The sequence below is a fragment of the Cupressus sempervirens genome, chromosome 7 (genome assembly GCF_028749045.1).
Source record: "Cupressus sempervirens isolate cs-2001-9-10 chromosome 7, ASM2874904v1, whole genome shotgun sequence".
In the NCBI taxonomy this organism is placed as follows: Eukaryota; Viridiplantae; Streptophyta; class Pinopsida; order Cupressales; family Cupressaceae; genus Cupressus; species Cupressus sempervirens.
In genome coordinates, this window is record NC_143124.1 from 547,895,691 (window position 1) to 547,917,997 (window position 22,307).

Sequence of the window (22,307 nt, forward strand, 5' to 3'; positions counted from 1 at the left end):
CATATCCTACAAAAGGATTCTCGTTTGTATCTACAATTATGTGTCTACTATCCACTTGCATGGATTTAGTACCCATAACAATATGTGGCAATGAGAGTTCTTGTTATTTCTCTTCTATTTTTTCCTCATGACTAGAAGGTGCACTGGCTTGCACATACACTAGGCTATCAGGCTTTGACTATGTGCTCACGTCAGATATTGTATTCATGAATTTAATAATTGCCTCTTTATTTTCCTTCCTAACATCCTCATAATTACCTCCCATCAAAAGAATTGATCTTCTTTTGTTCCTTAACAAGGGCTCAATACCCTTCAAAATTATTTTTGAATCCTCCTTAGAGTCAGCTTCACACAGTTTATTTATCATTGTGATCCTAAAATTTATATCTTCTTCCAATACCCTCTTATTCCTATTTATTGGCCTATTATATAGGTCTTCAGGTATCTTATTCTGGATATTATCAAACTTCTTTATTCTTAAAATGATGTTTCTTACAATGGTATTTTCTAAAATTTCCTTCTATCCATATTGCTATATAGATTATAATACTTGTTTAACTATACAAAATTCTCATCATTAATTATTTGCATGTTTAAGTTCTCTACCTTTGGTTTCCATGCTCTCTTTCTAGCTATTGTTTTGCCTTCCTATGCATCTTGCACTATTAGTCTATCTCTAGCTTCATCCTTAGCACTTTCAAATTCACTTACTTGCATTATTTTCCTTCTCTTGCTTGGTCCACTAGTGATCTTCTTGACCCTTTTCTTGGTGTATGGTTTAGGTTCTTGCTTAACCTTTACCAATCTCACTGACTTTCTTTGTGCAATAGGTGTTTCCACCTCTAGTTTCCTCTTAGGTTGATCACCTCTTGTTTTAACTAGTTACACTTGTGCAACTGCTACATATGGTGCAATAGTGGCTTGTGCACATGGTTGTGTTATTTTCACACCTTCTAAAAGTCCTACAATAGTAATAGGAGTTGCTACTATCACTTTAGATTGTCTGCTTACTTTCATTTCTAGCGCAATGTCTTTGAGTTCATTAAATTCTTCTCTGTCATGCCTGATTCCTTAAGGATAGAATCTATCACCTTTTCCATTTTCTTCTTTCTTTCCTTGCTAGGTATTTCTAACTGGATTATTCTCATTTTCTCCTAATAGGTTCCCCATCTAGGGCACTTTGTGTCCTTTTCTAATCGGAGTATGATTTGCACATACCCTTCTATGAGCTTTGTACTCATATCATATCACATGGGTTCTATAAACTTAACCCTTGGTACCACAACTTCCATACAAGTGTTTTTTTTCTCCACCATGAAGCATATCTATTCCTTGTACTTTTCTACCATTGAGGGATGTATTCTATACCTATATTTCATTATTGACTAGAAACTTTTCATCATCTTGTCAATGTCATCATCTCTAACATTCTCCAACTTTTATCTATAGTATTGAGTCACCAACATCATTGCACACTCATTTCTATACTAATTTTTTACTCCTACGAATGCCTTTATAGCATAGAAAAACAAATGAGTCGGTAAGGACTCAAATCTGAAAACTATGCTCTTTGTTTTCTTCATTTTGGCAATGTTATCCAACAATTGTAGTTTGGTAATCTCACATAGATTAACTTTTATCCCTTGAACTTCCATTACATAAGCCACATGTAAAATTCAAACTACTACTAAGTTAACCCTTGATTGATGGTTGAACTTTTATCCTAATATCTAATTTAATAACTTTACTCATTTTTTTTGAAGGAGTCTACCTTTCTATTTCTTCCATCAAACCTTGTATTTAGGTTTGTCTCAACCATCTTTCTTACATTCTTTGAACATTTACGGGATTGCATCCCTTATTGCTCAAACCTGTGACCTTATGAATTAGGTCATTATCAATAACAATTTGTGCATCACCTAGCCATAACAAATCATCATGTACCCTACTCAAAATAATTCAAGTCAAATCGTAATTGTCAAACTCCATATAGAACATATATTTTACTAGATTCAACTTGCTCAGGTCCGCATACTCGGATTTCAAGGATAGGTCACTATTACACATAGTTCACAAATATTTTTGAATATATTCATCTCCTATGCTTTCAATCTCACAGTGGATATATAACTTCTAATATCCTCAACATGAAGCACATTCTTTGGAACTTGCAAAAATGCACCCAATGGGTCATCCAAAAGAGAGACAAATGGATGCTTCTTGAACACATACCATAGTTTATCACTCACATCATAGATGGCCTAACTAGCCATTAAAAATCTATTGTATTCACTAAAAAAATTAGTGTTAGCTTCATAAAATACCTTAAAAGCACACAATGTTGTTTCTAATCCTTAAACCATTTCAAATGTATCATGCATTAAATGTGTATCCACCACAAATTCAAATAATGTCTTTGTTTACTAGTAAGCTTATTTTTTGAATTCTTGCTCATTGAGATCATATCTAGACTTGCACACTTGACCATAGCTTACTCTCTATGTCCTCTACCTTCTGTTAATTGTGCAACTTCCAACTCTCTCTCTCTCTCTAACATCATTTTTGACCAACTAATGCTCTTCCTCTTCTAGAATAGTTTAATTCAGGTAGGATGAGTCACAAAAAAATTGTGACTTCAATTTCTAATCAGGTGCAACAAAATATTGTTCCTCAAAAATTGTATAAGAGCTTTTTGGATCCTTAGTTGTCACAAATGCTTCTTTAAATTCATCAACATGTTCCTAAATTGCTTCCTTCTAATAGTTATCACTGCCATTATTATTCCTTCTATCATTTATGTTGTTATTCCTTCTGTAATTGGGATTCCTATAGAAGTTTCTTCTATCCATTTGCAATATCTCACTATGTGTCTAAATTTATTGCATAACTGACATACAGGTACATTTCTTCTCTAATTTGTTCCATTCTGACTTTTTGGTGCTTTGTAATTCCTTTCAATGCATCCTGGATTGTTACACTTTTAACACACAAACTGGTTCTTTTCTCTATTATATTTCTCTCCATCATTGGATCTTCTTTGTGATCTCCCTCTTTCATTACTTGTAGAGTTAGTATTCCTAAACATTCTACTATTTACATTATTACCATCAAACTTAGGTTTCTTACACTCTACTGCTTCATGTCCATAACCATGACAATTATAACAATAGAAATTAGTAATAGGTTTAAAAGAATTACATGTGTGATCTCTTTTCTTATGTCCAACTTCATTACATATGAAGCATCTACCTTTGAACTCACGTCTTACTTCCTTGGGTGGTTCATCTTTCTTAGGTTTATCAACTTGCTTTGTTTTCTTAGGTTCATCATGATTCATTGACAAATCAATTAATTCAACTTCCTTTGATACTTTAGTGGATGTGCTTGATTCTACCTTACTCAAATCTGATTCCTTAGGGGATTCAATAACCAAATCTAGTTCTCTTTTGATTTCAACTTTCTTGGTTGTTTTCCCTCCAATAAGATATCCAAGTCCTATCTTTTCATAAGAAGGTCTTCGGTGAAATATATGTTCATCAATCTTCTCACTACTAGAATAAAGTTTCTCTAACTATTGCTTAGCTTGTGCCAATTATCCTTTCACAATGATATTGTATTTTTCTAATTATGCATGCTCAATATTGATAGTATCTAGTTCAGATGTAACTTGACTTAACTGGGATCTAAGGTTTGCATTCTTAGTTTTCAGTTCAAGTTCATTCTTGCAACCATTTTTCTTAAGACTCAACTTAAGTTCAACAATTTTTAGTTCATGTTTCAAAATCTCATTTTCTTTCTAGAGATTTCTTACGTCATTATTGTCACTAGTCTGTGCAATTAATTCATTGCCATATTTTAGATCATCAATCTTGTCCTTTCACTTTACCAATGGAAAGTTTTGCATCTTCATATCTATCTTTCAAGTTATCTCTCTCTTCAGTAAGAAGGTCAATCTACTCAAGAGATTCTTCAAGGTTTTTCTTCAACTGTTCCATATCTAAAGGTATTTTACTGAAGTTGTTAAACTTCTTCAAAGTAACTGCTCTTTGTTACTAATTGTTAGAAATAGATAATACTGAGAGGGGGGAGTGAATAAGTATTTTACAAACTTTTGCCCACAATTGAATATTGTTAACTACTTTTTAACTTGTGTATGAAAGTAAACCAATAATGTTAACCAATAAATATAACCATGCACATAAAGAACTCACAAAACCATTATTTGTTAACTAGGAAAACCCTTGCCAAGGGAAAACCCTAGTGGGGATGATACCCACTAGATGATTCACTAAACAATAGGATCCTATTGAGGGTATTGACCATTTTAGGAGTCTATAAAATACATATAGTGTCTTCAGTCCTTGTTAGAGGACTAGGCCTTGTTAGAAGCCTCAACCCTATTAGGAGTTGGTAAATCAAATACAAAGTATGCAAGAAGAGCCCACTACCCTAACATGCAATTATGCAATTCAGTTCTTCACAAGAATAGATATACATACAATACTTTCTATCTATTGTATTTTGCACTTACTCTAATCATACATCAGATTTAGTTCACATATCATCTCATCGACTTCACATAAATCATAGATATCGCATAGATCATACATATGTCACATACTTATCTTTGCAAGATAAGATCTTTACTTATACCTCACACATTCATAATTCACTACTTAGTCAGCCTTCAAGATTTCACGTACTTGTCATATTATAAAATAACTTATGGAATAATATCCACATAGTCGACTTATCATGACTTAGTAATTATTTTTTCACCAAAATAATTCCTCAAGTTGTACAAACCAATTTTTTGCTATGCTTTTTTTGCTTTGTTAAATACCCGTATACTCATACCGATATTTCAATCATAACTTGTGTTGTAATCTACATACACACATGTGCACTAGTACATGTCATCATGACAATGTCATAGAACTTTCCTCAACTGTGCATAAGCTAACTCTTAATTATTTGTTTGTACACATCACATCTTCTCTCTATGTTGTTGCAAACTATCTAACTCTTAGACAATTTTTAATCTCTAAACACATAAATGAAATGTTGAATAGATGCTTCCATAAATGACAACTCTCAAAACATATATCTAACCATATTCCCAATAATCAAGTTATAAAGTAATTAACCATATTTATTTGTGGGAAAAACTTTGTAAAATACCGATTCACCCCCCCTCCCCAATATTATCTATTTCTAACAGGGGTGTCATATGGGATGATTGAGGAAATTGTATTAAGGTATATATGGGTAATTGTGTTAAGATTTCAAGCAATGAGGTAGAGGCTATGAGCCTACTTTAGTGTATGGAGACAATTATTAACTTGGGTATTCTTAAATTAGTGATGGAGGGTGACTCTCTTTTTATCATTGAGCCTATTAAAGGGGTTCAAAGCCTAAGTTGGCTTGCCTCAATGATAATTAGAGATGCTCATATTTTTCTGAATAGAATTATTGAAACCATGATCCAACATGTGTACCATGAGGGTAACAAAGTGGCTAACAACCTAGATGCATAGCAGCACAATGTCATAAACCAATAGACTTAGGAAAGAGACTGTGATCTTCTAATGGTGATTTTATTGCTTGTGCAAAAAATAAAACTATTATGACCTTTTCAAATTTGTGGTATATGGCTGACGGAGTTGAGTTGGTGCCTTTTAGGATGGATGGTTTTATTATTATTATTTGAAAATGGGATGTCTTTTTAGTGAGTATGTTAGTTATACTCTATTATGATATGGCCATGTTTGATACCCAAGACAAGATATGGAATGATTTTTTATAATCCCAAAGGACAACACTTTCAAATTTTTGAAGGCTTTTTAGACACCATTTATTCCATGGTTGCAAAGGGGTTATGAAGTGGCAAGTTGGGAATATAATTTATTCATTTTTGTATGTGATAAAACCAAGTATTTATGTAATATTAAGGCCCTTAATATCATTGTGAATTATTGTCATCTAAGAAAAGTTGATCATCTCAGTTTTCTTCCTATTTCCTCTAGTTTTTTAGGTTGTTTAGTTGTGGGTATGTCAAAAAATTTGGAATATTTGGTGGTGGGGCTTGGAGATGAAGTGGCCATAGAGAATAATAATGCTCATATCAAGCCACCAAGAATTGAGGAAGTCATTAGAAAGAATAAAGCTTCCTCGACTTACTTGTGTGAAGCTTGTTTGATTCGTTTTAATGGAATGTATAGAGGATCATGATGAAAGCGTTTCTAGTTGATTTATTGATTCTTCGAAGGACTTATGGGAAAAATTTTAATGATTTCATTTGAAATCACTAAGTAGTATATTAAAAATGCCAATTATGTCACCTCAAAAGAAAGAATTGGAGAAAATAGACAAGGGTTGCGGAGTAAGCAAGTTTGAGGAAATTCTTTTGATCAGATGAGGCTCTTGAATGCTTTTGTGGTGATTTTTTGTGTGATAAACTTCTAGCTCGCAATGTGACATGGTCTTCTATACCATTATGAGGTACATTACTCTTAAAGATAGTTAAATAAGTTTTTATACTATTATCACTCTCCCATTATCAACCACTTTAGGAATAGGAATATTATATCTTTTCCTTACCTATTATTATTACACTCTGTATTGGATTCCATCTAGAATGAGCATAAGAAAAGAGATAAGGGTAAGAGCTATACCATTTACCACCAAACTTTGATATTTTTCCTCTTCCAATTCCACAAGGGTCTTAATTCTCATGTGAAAATTCTAGTCTCATCCCCACCAAAGATTTCTCCTACTCTCCAAACCTCATGCCCTTTTGGCCAGTCCATGGAAAATAAGGGCCCCTCTTCCACTATATAAAGAAGATTAAGATAGAAAAATTTGAGGTTCTTGATGTGGACAGTGTTAAAGATACGAGTAAGAAGAAAATCACCAGGACTAGCAAGAGACTACTAGGAATAGCAAGAGACTAAGAGAGAAGAACCCCTCTACCCTGACTAGCTAGGAGAGATTGATTATCTTAGACTCTACTAAGAAAAAAACTATCCTTGACCCAAAAGGAAAGTTACTAGGAAGAACTATGGGGAACAAGATGATGAGGAGATGACTAGTAAAGACAAAGGTGAGGATACCCCTACTAGTGGTTAGGAAATTCCTATGTCATCCCATGTGTCAAAAAAATTTAAAACTATAGCAAATACCCTAGAGTCTAAGGTGAGGGATGAGACTAGGAATTAAGGGATGGTCACCTCCCCTATTAGGAACCTGAATATGGAACCTCGAAAATTGGGGACTAGAAAAACTATGGAGACTTAACTAGAGAACCTACGGGAGGAGAAAAATAGAAGGGGGGTAATCTCGTGTCTCACAAAGCAGATGAGAAACATCCTCCTATGAAAGAGGATCACTGCAAGTTGGAGTAGATAAGCAATGCCTTAATAAAGAAGAATGAGGATCTTGAGGATAAGTTTAATAGGGTGGTGAATTTCTCAATTTTTTTAATGAATTTTGTGAGAACTACCTATCATCTTATGTAGGATGGTAAGGAAGAGCTAAATAATCTTAAGGATATGGAGAGTACTTGCTCTCTCTATGGATTTCTTGCTAACAACTAGCTATAAATTTTGCTGGAGGATCTAGATAAGAATAAGAAGGATAGTTAGCTCCTAGATCATTCAATTTTGTTTTTTGTGTTTTAATATTTACTATTGCACCCATGGGGATCCTTTGGTTAATCCTTGATAGACTTTGTTTATGTCCAAAAATTTTAATTGGGTCAAGATTATATGTAATTATGTTAATCTATAAATTTCTTATTGTAGTATTTTTAGATATATAAATATGTTAGTTTAGGATTTCTTGAAAATAAGAAAAGGGGTAGGTTAATATGTTGGTAATGACTTATGGTTGAGTCTCAACTTAGTTTTATTTATCTTTGGGCTAACCCCCATTTTGGTTGCTTTTTAATAATAAAAACTTGTTATCTTTGTAATATTTTTTACCCCCATGAGTTTGGAAATAATCCCCTAATCAATTTTAAATTTCCTTCTAGAAATTTACAGATTTCTCTCTTTCCATTACTTCTTGACAATCTTGGTAATAGTAGGGTTTACTCCACATAGACACTCGATGAAAGGACTCAGTTCACCCAACTCCAAAATCTCCTAAACCCTAGTTTTGTCTTCAAGTTGTCACAAGAAAATGGATCCTTTCTCCTTCTATTACTCCCTATTATGGATGTACTAGTCAATCAAAGCATGGATAAAAGGAAGATAACTATACTTCAAAAATAATAACAATACAAATTACCAACTTTGGATCTAAAAAACCTCATAAAAGAAAAAAGCACCCACAAAGCATGTAGAATATTTTCTCAATTTTTATCTCTATTGTCAAAAGGACAATGACCTTTAGTCTTCATTTTGTCTCATACCATAGGAAAGTGCATTGCAATAATAAAAACAATGCCTCACTCTACTTTTTATGTGATCATAATTTAAACAAGTCTGCGCTTCAATGAGAATATCTAGCTCACCCTACCACATTCATTGTATGCTAGACTTAGCTTCTAAATTGCTAAGTGAGTACACCGTCACATTTACTTCTCTATAACAATAGGAAACATAAATTTATCAAAAGAATATTATTGATAGACCACAAGGGAGGAGAAAGTCCTCTTATAAATCTAATAATATTATTAGGATATCCATCCAACCAATCAATAGAAAAACCCATGTTCCTTATAATAATGACAGACTAAAGAGCCTCCATAGCTTCAACAAGGTGGTTGGTATGAGATCCCAAGTAGAGCACCACCATTGTAGCATATTATCACTCCCCTACACCCATTTAACCAAAGATTTCTTTTGGCTTCCCCATCAATAATTAGTTTGACCCACCTCATAGTATAATATAAATATCCACATCCTTTCCTTCAAAAATCCTTTGACTTGACTAGGGAAATAGATTGATCCTAGAAGTTAGGACCAAAGTGAATATTAGAAGAGGGCTACAAAATTATAAAATTATCAAAAATTACTCTTCCAATATTATTGCATGTCACCTTGAGGGAACTCTTATCCCTAATTTTTTTGTTATTTCTCTTCTTCCATATACCGTACAAACTATGTGGAAGGATGAAAGGCCAAAATTTATTGGACTCTTTTTGAAGATGATGGGAAAACCCATTCCACAAAAAATTCTTGGCTGGAAGAGGGAAATATCCAACACAAATCCAAATTACTAAAGATGATGGACTAGATAAAAAAGAAAAGGAGCAGTGCAGTAAGATGCGGCTAACACATTCATATTAATTCAAGCAAAGGTAACACCTTTTAGGAAGATAAAGTCTATATGAAAAATATTTTAAAGGGTTAAAATACTACTATAAAGAAGGATCTAGAAGAATATTTACCTTCAAAGTAAGCCCTGTAACCCAAGTATTGGCCTAAAAAAAGGGAGAATCCTCATAAGAAGAAAGAAACAAGACAACCAAATCCATCGAATAGTTTCCCAAAGAATTTTCTTTACAAATAATTGTATCCTCAATATTATGGTAAATCAATATTTAACTAAGAATATTCAGAATTGGAATAAAAAGAGGACTAATAGAACTTAAATCAACCAACTTATCACTAAAGGATATTTTGTACTCTAATTTTTGCAAAAGGGTATTTTTTGTATTTTCAAAGAAATGTCATTAAAAATAGGAGTTATTGAAACAACATTTTTTTAAAATAATTTTATTTATTTGGTAATTGGACCCGAAGTGGTATAAAACATGGATTTAATATATAATTCTAGTTGGAAAATCCACAGAAGTTATCTAACTTAGCTAGAATAAATATATCAAACCATATGTTTGACAAAATTAATTTCTAGTTTAAACTACTCAAATTCGAATATATTAATAAGTTGGCCTAAAATGTGATAGTGTATTTCTCTTTCATCCATAGATATCGTACAAAATGACATGTACCTCAAAATATGAAAAAAATAGGATTTATTGAAATTTCTTATTTTAATGGCAGATCTATAATTAGTTTCTCAATCATACTTGTAAAACATCAAATTTTCAGGAAGAAAGTTGTTTTCTCCTACCATTTTTAGGTCATCTTCCCTCTTTCCCTATGGTATCTTAGATATTATTTCTTATTTCATTAGGTTTGTGAATGTATTTATAAACTATTATCTTCTATAAATTAGTCAATTTGATTTTATTGTATCCCATCTTGAAACTTAAAGTTCATGAATATTCCATGAAATATATCTTTCTTACATACTTCCTTGTTGTAATTTATTTTTTACTATTGACTATTAGATAACTAAGAGGGGAGGGGCTGAATAGTTATGTCCAAATATCATGCAGTACCTTCAAACAATTTTAGTACCAAACAACATTCATATACAACATAAACTTGTAGTCAATGTATTCATTCAATCACATTACTCCAAACTATTTATTCATTTTTTATATTTTAACCGACTGATAGTAAAAATGTAGTTATTGCTGATCATAAACTTAGTTCTTACCAAGTTGCAATAAAATAAATTTAACATGTAAAATAACTTGAAAGATAACAACACCAACACATTTGACACCAATATTTTTTACATGGAAACCCTTGTAACGACAAAACTACCTATGACCAACAACCCAAAAATTTCACTCGTCTAAAGTGAGTTCTATTAGGAGCCAACCTTATTAAAGGTTACAAACACATTATTAATGTTACCTTGTTAGAGGATTTAGACAAAAGATCATCTAATCCTTATCACTCCTTGATCTTGTCTAAATATTGGCCTACTATAAATGACTTATAAACACCACTAATCGATGTTACAATATAGGATTTCATAGACTTGTTAGGTCTACTCCATATACAATATTTTTTGCTACAATGATTAGAAATTAATGGTGTAAATTGATCTATTTAGATATAGCACTACCTTTATTTTTAGCGGTACTTTTTCATCTCTTCACTGTCTTCTCACTCTAATCTTTTGAATGGATGATTCACTCCTTCTGTCTTTCTTCTTCTTCAATGATACTTGGTTCACCTAGATCAAATATTAACTTTCAACTTCAACAACTTCACACAATCACCACCTTAATAATAACAATCAACATCAACCAACAACCAAATACTTTCTTGAACATCTCCTTAAATAGTCATCTTTGTTCTTCGATACTCTTCCATTTATTATTGCTTACTCACAATTATTGATCTGAAATTTATTTTACATAACCACATAAGAAATAGAACTTGCATAGAGTGTTATGCTCATCCTTATCTTTCTTTAATCTCCATCATCATATCCTTACTAAATTTTCCTAATCATTGATATTTTAACAAACTTTGACTCATGCCTTTGAACTTCTCAAACATTATATATTTTTGTTAAAATTTGGCCTTAGATTTCATTTCTTTCAATTTGTTCTTCTAGTTGTTAATTGGTGAACATAATATTTAACTTAGATAATATAGCACTCAGTTAATACTAGACTTGCTTGGGCAATATTGAATCTCCAACTTTCTTTGTTAACTTCTACATTAACACTACAGTCACTTGATGAATATTTTCTTCCTTCTTTAACCTTGTCACTTGGATAAGCTTGAGTAGCTCAATTCCCTACAACATTACATTATTGTTAAAAATCAAACCAACATTATATTATCACTATCTAACTCTTTCAAATTCCCATTGAATATCATAATTATCAACTATGTCTTCAAAATAGTTTCTTTAAATCCTCTTCATCAATCATATTGATATAGCACTTTACTGAGTTACCATAATATCTAACCAACTAGGACATGACATCAATAACAACATAACAACTTATATGACCCTTTTATATGCATTCATAGAATTACCAATTACACTATCAATTGGGGCTAAAAATCTCCTCTTTTGACATTGATGGAAACACATAACAAATGATTCTACATTACATAAGATAATCAAATGTATGCATTGAAATCAATACAACATCTTAGTTCTTTATCTTCATCAGTTGGTTCCTGGTAACTTTGTATCTTTAGCAACAACATTTCTTCATCAATATTTCTCCCCTTTAGGATATTATCTTAGTCTTAGTTCAACTTCATCTTCATGTTTTATGATTCTCCCTTTTTGTATCCATCCTATATTCTATGATGTTCTTTTTCCTTTACAAATTATCTCCCCTTTTGGCATTCTTATTTGGGTACACTTTTCCCTTTTACTCTTTATATATTCTCTCCCCATTTGATATTTTACAGAGTCTCTCCCCTTTGATATACTTCTCCCTCTTTGGTACAATTATCCCTCTTTAAAAGAAATATCAAAGGTGATAATAAATTTTAGTATGAAACTTATAAACCCTTTTACTTACCTATTGATCATGCATGTACAAATTGCATCAGGTTCATCAATGTCATCTTCACAACTTTAGGAAACTCCTAAAGGTTGAATATTGCATCAACTCTAAAAAGATAATTTAATTCATCTATTAATTGATGTAGCATGCATCTTCACCTAGTGATTTTTTTATAGGGACAAGACCCCCAATTTACCTGTTAGATACTCAAAAGCATCCTTAAGTAATGGCTTAGTAAAAATGTCTACTATTTTCTCTTTATACTTCACATATTCAAGCCTCACTTATTTCTATTGAACTTGTTCATTGAAATAATGATACTTTATCAATATGTGTTTTATTTTTGCATGCATCACTAATTTTTTTGAAATATTTATTGCACTTGTGCTATTACAGTAAATAGTAATAGGTTTGATTATCTCTTCTTTCATACCTTCCAATAGTTTATTAATCCACACAATATTTGAACAATTAATTATAGGAGAAACATATTCAACTTTAGAAATAGATTGTGAAATACAAATTTGTTTCTTACTTGTCCATGTTATCAATCTTTCTCCTAAAAGGAAAGCTCCACCACTTTTTTTTTCAATCATTAACATTATTATCCCACTCAAAATTTATGTAGACTTTAACATTAAAGTCATCATCGGTGGATGATGGTGGAGCGGAGCGGAGTAGGGAGGACTTTTGAATAGGATTTTGAGTGGGAATACTACCAAGCTAGGGCAGGGAAAGTAGTCTATGGGTCTCAAGCAGGACAAGGACAAGGGAAAGGGGGATGCTACAGAAGATTGGGACCCACATGCTTTACAACTACACCCAGGAGAAAAGAATATCTCTATTTCATTACCAAGGAAATTAGGAGGGGCCCCATGGGCCTAGGGGAGATGGACTAATCTATTTGGAGTCAAACCATCAAGTAAATCCTCTTTCCCCAAAATCATTGATAAATCTAATAAGGATAAGGGGATTTTCGCCCTAGGATTTCCCACTAAAATTATTGACCACAACATTCTGCATATGGTTGCCACCCTAGTGGGTAAATTTATTGGCCCCTGACCAAATATTGAGCTGGTAAGGATTTTTGTTAGGAAAAAATGGGAGTTGAAAGGTTAGGTTGAAGCAACAGCTATGGAAAAAGGCTTTATGTCTTTTGAGTTCTCCTACCTAGAAGATTACTCCAGGATTCTTTGTGTGGGTAACTAGATGATGGGAAAATCTACTCTTATTCTCCAAAAGTGGACTTCCAACCTCAACTTGAAAAATGACTTTCTAACCCAGGCCCTGGTCTGGATTAGGTTGTCAGAGCTACCCTTAGAGTATTGGCATGAAGATGTTTTTGATGGCATTACCAACTCTTTTGGCAAACTATTATCTATTGACCATGTTACTGTAGCCAAGAAAAGACTCACATATGCTAGAATCTGCATTGGATTCGTTGAAGGCCAAGATATGCCTCAAATGATTGAGTTTCAATCTTGTTTGGGTAGACAGGTGCAAAAAATTGACTATGAGAATGTTCCTTTTTTTTTTCCATTGCAAAAAGGCAAGACATAAAGCAAAGGCTTGCCCAATTTTCAAAGAGAAGGAAAAGGCCTGTAAAGCTCAAAACAAACAAGCAAAGAACAAGGACAAACACAACCAAGTTGATGCTCCCAAAAAGGTGTGGAAGGAAAAATCTATAGAAGGAAAGGACTAGGGGAGAGAAGCTAATGGAAAAAATGACAAGGGGGGTCTCCCAATGGGACATAACACTCTGGAAGGAAACAAAGAATCTAAGAAAGAGGCACAGCAAAAGACAAATATAAATAGGGTCTTGATTGATGTTGTGCCAAGTCCTAAAATCACTTTGCAGAAGAATGGAGGGAAGGATGTGCCTTATATTACAATAGGTGTAGGGAAGAATTCCATTGAGGAAACCATAGAGATGGATACCACTGATGCCGCTTCTGTTCCATAATCTCAGGATGGGCCTTTTGTAGAGGTATTGAGACATTCACAGGAATCCAACTTCAGCACAGACAAAGGGGTCTCCCCTACAATAGTCAATCAATTCCTTAAAAGGGTCTTAGCCACCACTCTTGGCCACCTTTCCTAGTTGGAGGCCCTCTTTGATAGTTGCAAGGAAGCCAATGAAGCTCCATGGACATCAGTCAAGAATAAGAAAAAGAAAAATAGTAGGGACCCGTTACCAGTCTCGCCTACAGCCACTAGGAGCAGGGTGAAAGATGATACTAGAAGAAAATCTAATACCCCAGGGAGGAAAAACAAGAATCAAATTAGAAAGGAAGAAACAAGGAGGAATATTCTGGATGGGACCCAAAGAACCATACAGGAATCTTGCAGCCAAAATAAAGCAAGAAGATCATTTCCTGCAACATTCGTGGACTCAATGGAACCCACAAATAGGAAATTGTAGGAATATGATAAGGGATCATAGGCCAAATTTATTTTTAATTCACAAAACTAAAATGAAGAAGGAGAAAGTTGAAAAGATTTCCTTTGGTAAAGGAATGAGGAAGACGGCTACTAACTCATATGGTGCTTCAAGTGGTCTGCTAATTATATGGAAGGAAGCTTTTGAAGCCAACATCATCTTTGATGAAGGTAATATTTTTCTCATGAAAATTTTTAATCCTAAGGATTAGGATAGATGGTTTCTTTTGAATCTCTATGCACCCAATACTAAGAATAGTAGAAGATTTTTTTGGAAAAAAAAAAATTGTTTGGGCACTCTAAGGGCATTTTTATGGGGGATTTCAATACCCTTCTCTTGGCTTATGATAAGTTAGGAGGGTTACCACCTAATGTGGATAGCAGGCAACACTAGGTTGACTTGATAAGGGATTTGGCCCTTTTGGATGTTGATCTCGAGGGATGTAAATTTACCTAGTCCAATAAGAGAATTCGTCAGGAGTGCATCTGGTGAGATTGGATAGAGTCCTTATTACTTTGGATTGGATGAGTTAATTTTAGTGCAAGCTTTCATCTCTGGTGAGGCTTGGACCAGACCATTCCCCTATCTCTCTTATTCTTGATAGAGTCAATAGAAAAATGCCTTTTCCATTTAGATTTGAGAAGATGTGGTCAGTGCACCCTAGCCTGTATGAAAAAATCAAGGAGTGGTGGGGTATTGAGGTTGATGGCACAACCATATACAAGGTTGTTGAGAAACTCTGATTCATTAAGTTAGAAATTTGAAAATGGAACAAACTGGACTTTGGTAATATATTTCATGATAAAGAGAGGATTTCGGAGGAACTTGTTGAGGTGCAGAAAGAGATCCAAACCTGGGGTTATGATGATATTAAGATGAATATTGAGAAGAAAATCCTTGTTGATCTTCACAACATAGTGGGTAAAGAGAAAATGTTTTGGAGGCAGAGGTCTAGGTCAATTTGGCTCAAGGAAGGGGACAAAAAATCTAGATTCTTCCACATGTCCACTATGAAACACAAGGCTGCCAAAAGAATTTGTCAGATTAAAAAGGGAAATGACACTATCAAGGAAGATAATGAGATAGAGGAGGAGGCTATCAAGTACTTCTCTTCTATCCTTACTAAATATTTTATCTTGGAAGAAGAGGACCAAAATGTTATTCTTAACACCATTCCCAGTGTTATTAATGACGCTCAGAATCGAGCCTTAGTGGCTATCACAAATCTTGAAGAAACTAAAGAGGCAATTTTTCCTCTAGTGGCTGAGAAGGTACCTGGCTCGAATGGTTTCCCCACCTTTTTCTTCTAGATGTTTTGGGAAATTATTCAATTTGATCTTGTCAAAGTTGTTCAAGAATTTTTTGGTGCCAAGAACCTACTGAAAGAAATAAATGCCACTTTTTTGGTTCTGATCCCTAAAGTCATTATTGCTAATTCTTTTGGCTCTTTCAGACTGATTAGCCTTTGCAATTCTTTCTATAAGATCTTTGTGAAAGTCTTAACTAATAGAACTATCAAATTACTTTTAGAGATTATTGTGCCTCAACAATCAAGTTTTCTCCCTGGTAGACAAATTCTGGACTTCATCATTAAGGTTCATGAAGTTATCAATTCCCTTAAGGTTGGAAAATAGGAGGGTTTTCTACTCAACCTTGATCTCTCTAAGGCCTATGATAGGGTGGATTGGGGGTTTTTGGATAGAATCCTTGAAGCTATTGGTTTCAATGCTAGAGTGAGAATGATTATCTCCCAATTGGTTTCCACCCCTTCCTTTGCGATCATGGTTAATGGGACCCCCTCTAACTTCTTCAAATCCTCTAGGGGTCTTTGTCAAGATGATCTTTTATCCCCTATCCTCCTCATCATCCTAGCTAAAGGTTTGGGTAGGCTCATTCATTTTAAAAGGAGCAGAGGGGATTTGGTGGGCCTGAAACCTTCTTCTAGTCCCTTGGTTTTCACTCACCAAAAATTCATGGATGATACCATTTTGGGGGGTGAGGCCTTAGTGAGAGAAGCTAAGACTATGAAATGCATCCTCAATACTTACTCCAAGGCCTTTGGGCAGCTCATCAACTGGGACAAGAGTTCGGTGTTCTTCTTCAACACCCCTTTAGATAGATAGAAGAAAATTGCTATCATTTTGTGCTGTAATATTGGGGCCCTACCTTCCATCTATTTATGCCTCCCCTTGGGGATTAAACCTCTTGAAATCTTTTGGGACAATCTAATTGACAGATTCAACAGGAAGCTGGCAGGATGGAAAGGCATCACTCTGAGTCAGGCTAGCAAAGTGTTGCTGATTAAATCCACTTTGCAAAAATTACCCACTTATACTCTTAGCCTCTTCTTTATCCCTTCTAATGTGGCTAATCATCTAGAAGCTATTTAGAGGAATTTCATGTGGTCAAGCACTGATGAGAACAAGAAATACCCTCTGGTGTCCTGGGATAACATCTACAAATCTATGAAGAAAGGGGTTTGGGGATTAGAAAGTTGAAATAGTTCAAATGTGCTCTTCAAGCAAAATAGATTTGGAGACTCTTTAAACCAATGGTGAATGGAGAGATATACTTAAGTTAATATATGTTGTAAATCTCAATCTCAAATAGTTCATTAGCAGGGATCCTAACCCTAGAGGCTCTAATATCTGGAATGGTCTTCTAAGGACAAAGAGCTTAGCCTTTGAGAAAGTGAAATGGAAATTGGGTACTGGTGATGATATTAATTTCTGGCATGATGACTAGCTTAGATTCATACCTCTTTGGGATATTGATCCTTTTAACATATGGGCTAATGCTTGTATTAAAAGATTTGGGAGCAGGGTGAGTGACTACAAGATTCATAATGACAGGATTGGTCTGGCTGAGATGTCCCAGGAGCTCAAGCCGCTAATGGACATGGTTAGTCATATTCTTTTGTCACATGACAAAGATTCCATTATCTAGGGGGAGACTATGAATGGCACTTATACAATGGCCCTTGACTATGAGACTTTGTAAAACCATGGCCCAGCCCCTATGTGGGCCAAAGCTTGGTACTCGAGGCTTATCCCAAAAATTAACATTTTCTTCAGGATTATGCTCCAAAATCATATCCTTACAGTGGACAACCTCACCAAGAGGGGAAATATGATGCCCAATAGATGCATTTTATGCAAAAATCACTGTGACAGTATTAAACATATTTTTAACCACTATCCTTACATTAGAACCATCTGGTCTCTTTTCCTGTCTTTTTTCAACATGTCCTGGTGCTTCCCTTCAAATATCTTGGGGCTCTTTGAACAATGGCACCTTGGGATGTTGGGGAGTGACACCATGGCTATGTGGGATTGGACCTTACACCATGTGTGCTAGGGGGTTTGGAAAGAGTAGAACAATAGAATTTTCAAGGATAAGGAAATTAAGGTAGACATTGTTTTTCACAAATGCCTTGATGAAAAAATACACCAAAATCAAAGGCCTGATACCCCCTCTTGGTACAAAGGGCAGGGACAATAACAAGAGGGATGGATGCAATGGTCTCTTCCACTTGAGGGATGGCATAAGGCTAATTTTGATGGGGTGGGCAAAGGCAACCTGAGAAAGGCTAGGGTGGGAGGCATCATCAGAAATGTTTTTGGTATAGGGATTGTTGCAGTTGCAATCCCCCTTGGAATACAAACTAATCATTATGTAGAGGCTATAGAGGCTCACCATACTATTGAACTAGCAAGAGAAATGGGAGTGAAATATCTCTAGCTGGAAGGAGATTCAAAAAATACTAATGATTGCCTAAATGAGAAGAATAAGCCAACATGGATGACTAGGAATATCATTGGTGATTGCATCTAACATCTCAAGAACTTTGAAAAGACCTATGTGGCACATGAGTACCAAGAAGCCAATCAAGTGGCGGATAGGTTGGCTAACTAGGTAGTTAAGTACAATGAAGTGGAAAAGTGGATGGATGGGTATAATATCTCGTCAAAAATTAATGAGTTAATCGAAAGGGAAAGGATCCCAGGTGGATTGGGTATCATAAAAAGTTCATCATGATTATTATTGAGTTATGGGAAGTAGTCAGAAATATAATGTGTAGATTTATTATGATTGTTAGTGTTTTATGGGGAATGTTTAGAATTGTGATGTGGAAGTACGATAGCACTTGTACTTCTCACATCAACAATTTCTATCAACTTATTTCAAGGATCTATTTTGGGTAGAAAATCCAAAAGGCAAAAATAAGGTCCAAGAAAATGAGGAGCACCAAAGTTTTTCTAAATTTGGAGGGCTTCGATGCTAGTTATAAAGCTTGCATGGAGGAGGATAACATGGTGGGGAAAAGACTTAAGAGGGAACCAAAGGACGAAGCCCAGAAGTGGTGGAGGCATTCCAAAGTGCAAAACATTCTAAAAAAAGGGGAAATCACAAATTTCATTGAATGTCTCCATGGTTGGAAACCCTCTGTTACCAAGAGTATGGTAAAGATATGGAATGAGGGAATAGTTAAAATTGATGGGGTGGACTTCACAGTGATAGAGGATGTCATATCCGCTATTACTGGCATTCCCATCGTAGGAAAGAAATTCTACAAAGGTAGGAAAATCTCAGGGCAAGTGGTGGTGGAATTCATAAAGGATCAAGAGGAAAAAAAGATGCTAGTGAAGAAAGGAACTCATTATCTCTCAAGTTCCATCAAGCCATTGTGGAGGTTCATGTTGTGGGTTATCATCAAATATATCTCCCTCGACACTAGATTTGACCACTTTTGCACCCACCACTTTGTGTTACTCAACCACGTTAGGTATGGGGAAAAAATGTATATTCCCTTCTACCTATACTCTTCTATGAATGAGAACATTAATGATTATCAAGAGAAGCATACTAGGAATTTGGAACTCCATGAGGGGCTTTTACTATTAATCTATGAATTCTTTAAGGCTAGCACAATGGGGAAACAAATTAAGTATAGGAAGGAGGACAAGAAAGGCAAAGGGTACTCTAAAGAATTAGAAGAGGACTATTTGCCTTCTATTATAGAGGATAGCCTTGAGATGCATATAGATTCGGAGGGGGGTGAGTCCCCATAGTGAGGCTTTGGCAAAAAAATCATCAAAATGGAAAGGAAGGAGAAAAAAGCTCTTCCTGAACCCAAGCAGGGCCTTGACACCTCCTCAGAAAGGAACTATAATGAAAGGGCTAAAGGAATGGATATGAGGGAAGAAAGTGTAGAAGGAGAGAAGGATCTTAGAGAAGGAAAAGGCATGGAGAGGAAGAGGGGCAAGAGAAACATCATCATCAAAATGTTGACTAACAAAGAGGATGAAGTCACAACATCCTAGAGCTGAAAAAGGAAACTCTCTGAGGCCAAGGAGGATAAATAGGGGGTGGAGAAGGAGGGGATGGAAGGGGACCTCAATTAGAGTGATAGGGAGGAGCAGGAGTAGGGCTTTGAGGGATTTGGTACCAACAAATATAGATTCTCAATCATGGGGAAGGATAGGAATGTGGTGTGGTGGAATTTTGACAATACTTCTGCTAGAATGGGGATCAATTGTGAGTTGATCCAAACTCTGGTCAAAGAGAATGCGGAGGGTGAAATACAAATGGAAGAGTTGATCGACCCTACCGTCATGATTTTTAGTGACACCACTAAGGAAAATCTAGATTTGGATGTCCTCAACAATGCCAAAAATAGTGCGATGGACAGCTTCTGCACCACCAAGTGGATTTTTCATGAAATACAAGAGCTCAAATGTAGGGTGAGTAGCCTGGAAAGGGAGAACTATAGCTTGAAGAATGGAATAACTAAGGAAGAAAAGAGCATGGACAATAGAGTGGAGGAGGTCAAGAACAAGGTCCAAACAATGGAGAGCTCAATGCAGATTGTAGTGGCACAAAGCTACAATATTCTCAAAGAGGCCAATGAGAATATTAAGCTACTCATTAACAATACAAAGGAGAAAAGAATCGGTAAGGAAGAGGACCCTGCCCCCCATAGCACAAAGGATAGGACCACTAATGATAGCTCTAGGAAGCACACTAGATCTAGCATGAGGAAGATGGACACCCTAGAACCTGACTAGGAACTATCAGACATGAAGGAGGCAATTAGTAGACTGACAAAGTTGGAAATAAGTGCAACAGAAATGTTGAGAGATATTGCCTAAGTGCCCTGGCTTTTTTTGGCTAGTCCTAGTTTTTTGTCTTGACTCCTTGGCTTTTTACTAGTTTTATCTTTTAGTTTGGGGAGTTATTTTTATTGTTTGCTTTTAGTTTCTATTGATACTTTAAGCGTTCTTTTTTGTATGTTCTATGTATTGTAAGGGTTTTAGGGCCCAGTTAAATCCTATTTTCCTTAATCAAAAACATTAAAGCCATCATCTTGTTTATACCATAAGCCATATTCTTCAGTTGCTTATTAGATATCTAAATTTCTTTTTCATTGCAACCATATTTGTCTCCTTCAGGTTAGATGAAAACCTTGCAACAATTCCAATAACATGTATAATATATGGTCTACTATAAAAAACATACTATAACTTACCAATCATAGATTTCTATTGTGCCTCATTTACCTCTCGAGTAGTGTCTTCTTTTTATAATTTCACTCTAGTCACCATAGGTGTAGTGACTGGCTTAGACTCATCCATTACAAAAGTTTTCAAGATTTCTTTCACATACTTAGACTGGGTCACATATTTACCTTTCATTATTTGATGAACTTGTAATCTAATGAAATTTTTGATCTCACCAAATGTTGACATCTTAATATATGTACTCATTTTATTAGCAAATTTCTTACACAATATGTCATTTCCTCCAAATATAATATCATCCACAAATATTTCAATAATCAATACCATGTCATCATATTCACATTTCAAATATAGACTACCATCTTCACTTGTCCTTGAAAATCCAATGTTAATAAAATAATAATGTAACCTTTCATACTATGCTCTTGAATTGCTTGTTTCAATCCATACAATGCCTTGTTTAACTTGCAAACCATGTTCCTTTGATTAGGTTCAATGAATCCTTTAGGTTGTTAAATATATGTACTTTCTCTTCAAGTATTCCATTTAGAAATGCAGATTGGACATCTATTTGATAAAATTTGAACTTCTTGTAGGTAGCATAAGCCAACAATGGACTTACTACTTCTAGTCATGTTAGAAGTGCAAAAGTATCTCCATAATCTATTCCTTCTTCCTATGCGTAACCTTTGCAAACTTGACTTGCCTTGTTTTTAACCACTTATCCATTTTCATTTAGCTTGTTCATGAAAATCCATTTGGTTCCTATCACATTCTTCTCATCAAGTCTCAGTACTACTATCCATGTATTGTTCTCCTCAATCTGATCAATCTCTTCATTCACAACATGTATCCAATGCATCCTTAACTATTCTTGGTTTGAAATAAATAATTAAACATGTATTGCCTCTTAAATTACTTTTTTATTTTTATTCCAACACTTTTTTTTCTGATAATTTATTTGGGGGGAATTTTCTTTCTCACATATTTTTTAATACAAGTT

At 34.7% G+C, this 22,307-nt stretch overlaps 2 long non-coding RNA genes across 3 annotated transcripts in view; both read right to left on the bottom strand.

Annotated features, from left to right (window-relative positions):
* LOC149547947 (uncharacterized) overlaps window positions 1–22,307 on the bottom strand; it is a 98,698-nt gene that overhangs the window by 44,885 nt on the left and 31,506 nt on the right. The gene's annotated exons all lie outside the window — the stretch shown is intronic.
* LOC149547948 (uncharacterized) lies at window positions 8,609–9,442 on the bottom strand. The gene is made up of 2 exons (XR_016354433.1): window positions 9,395–9,442; window positions 8,609–8,953 (listed from the first exon to the last, which is right to left on the bottom strand). It is a non-coding gene; the product is annotated as an uncharacterized LOC149547948 (long non-coding RNA).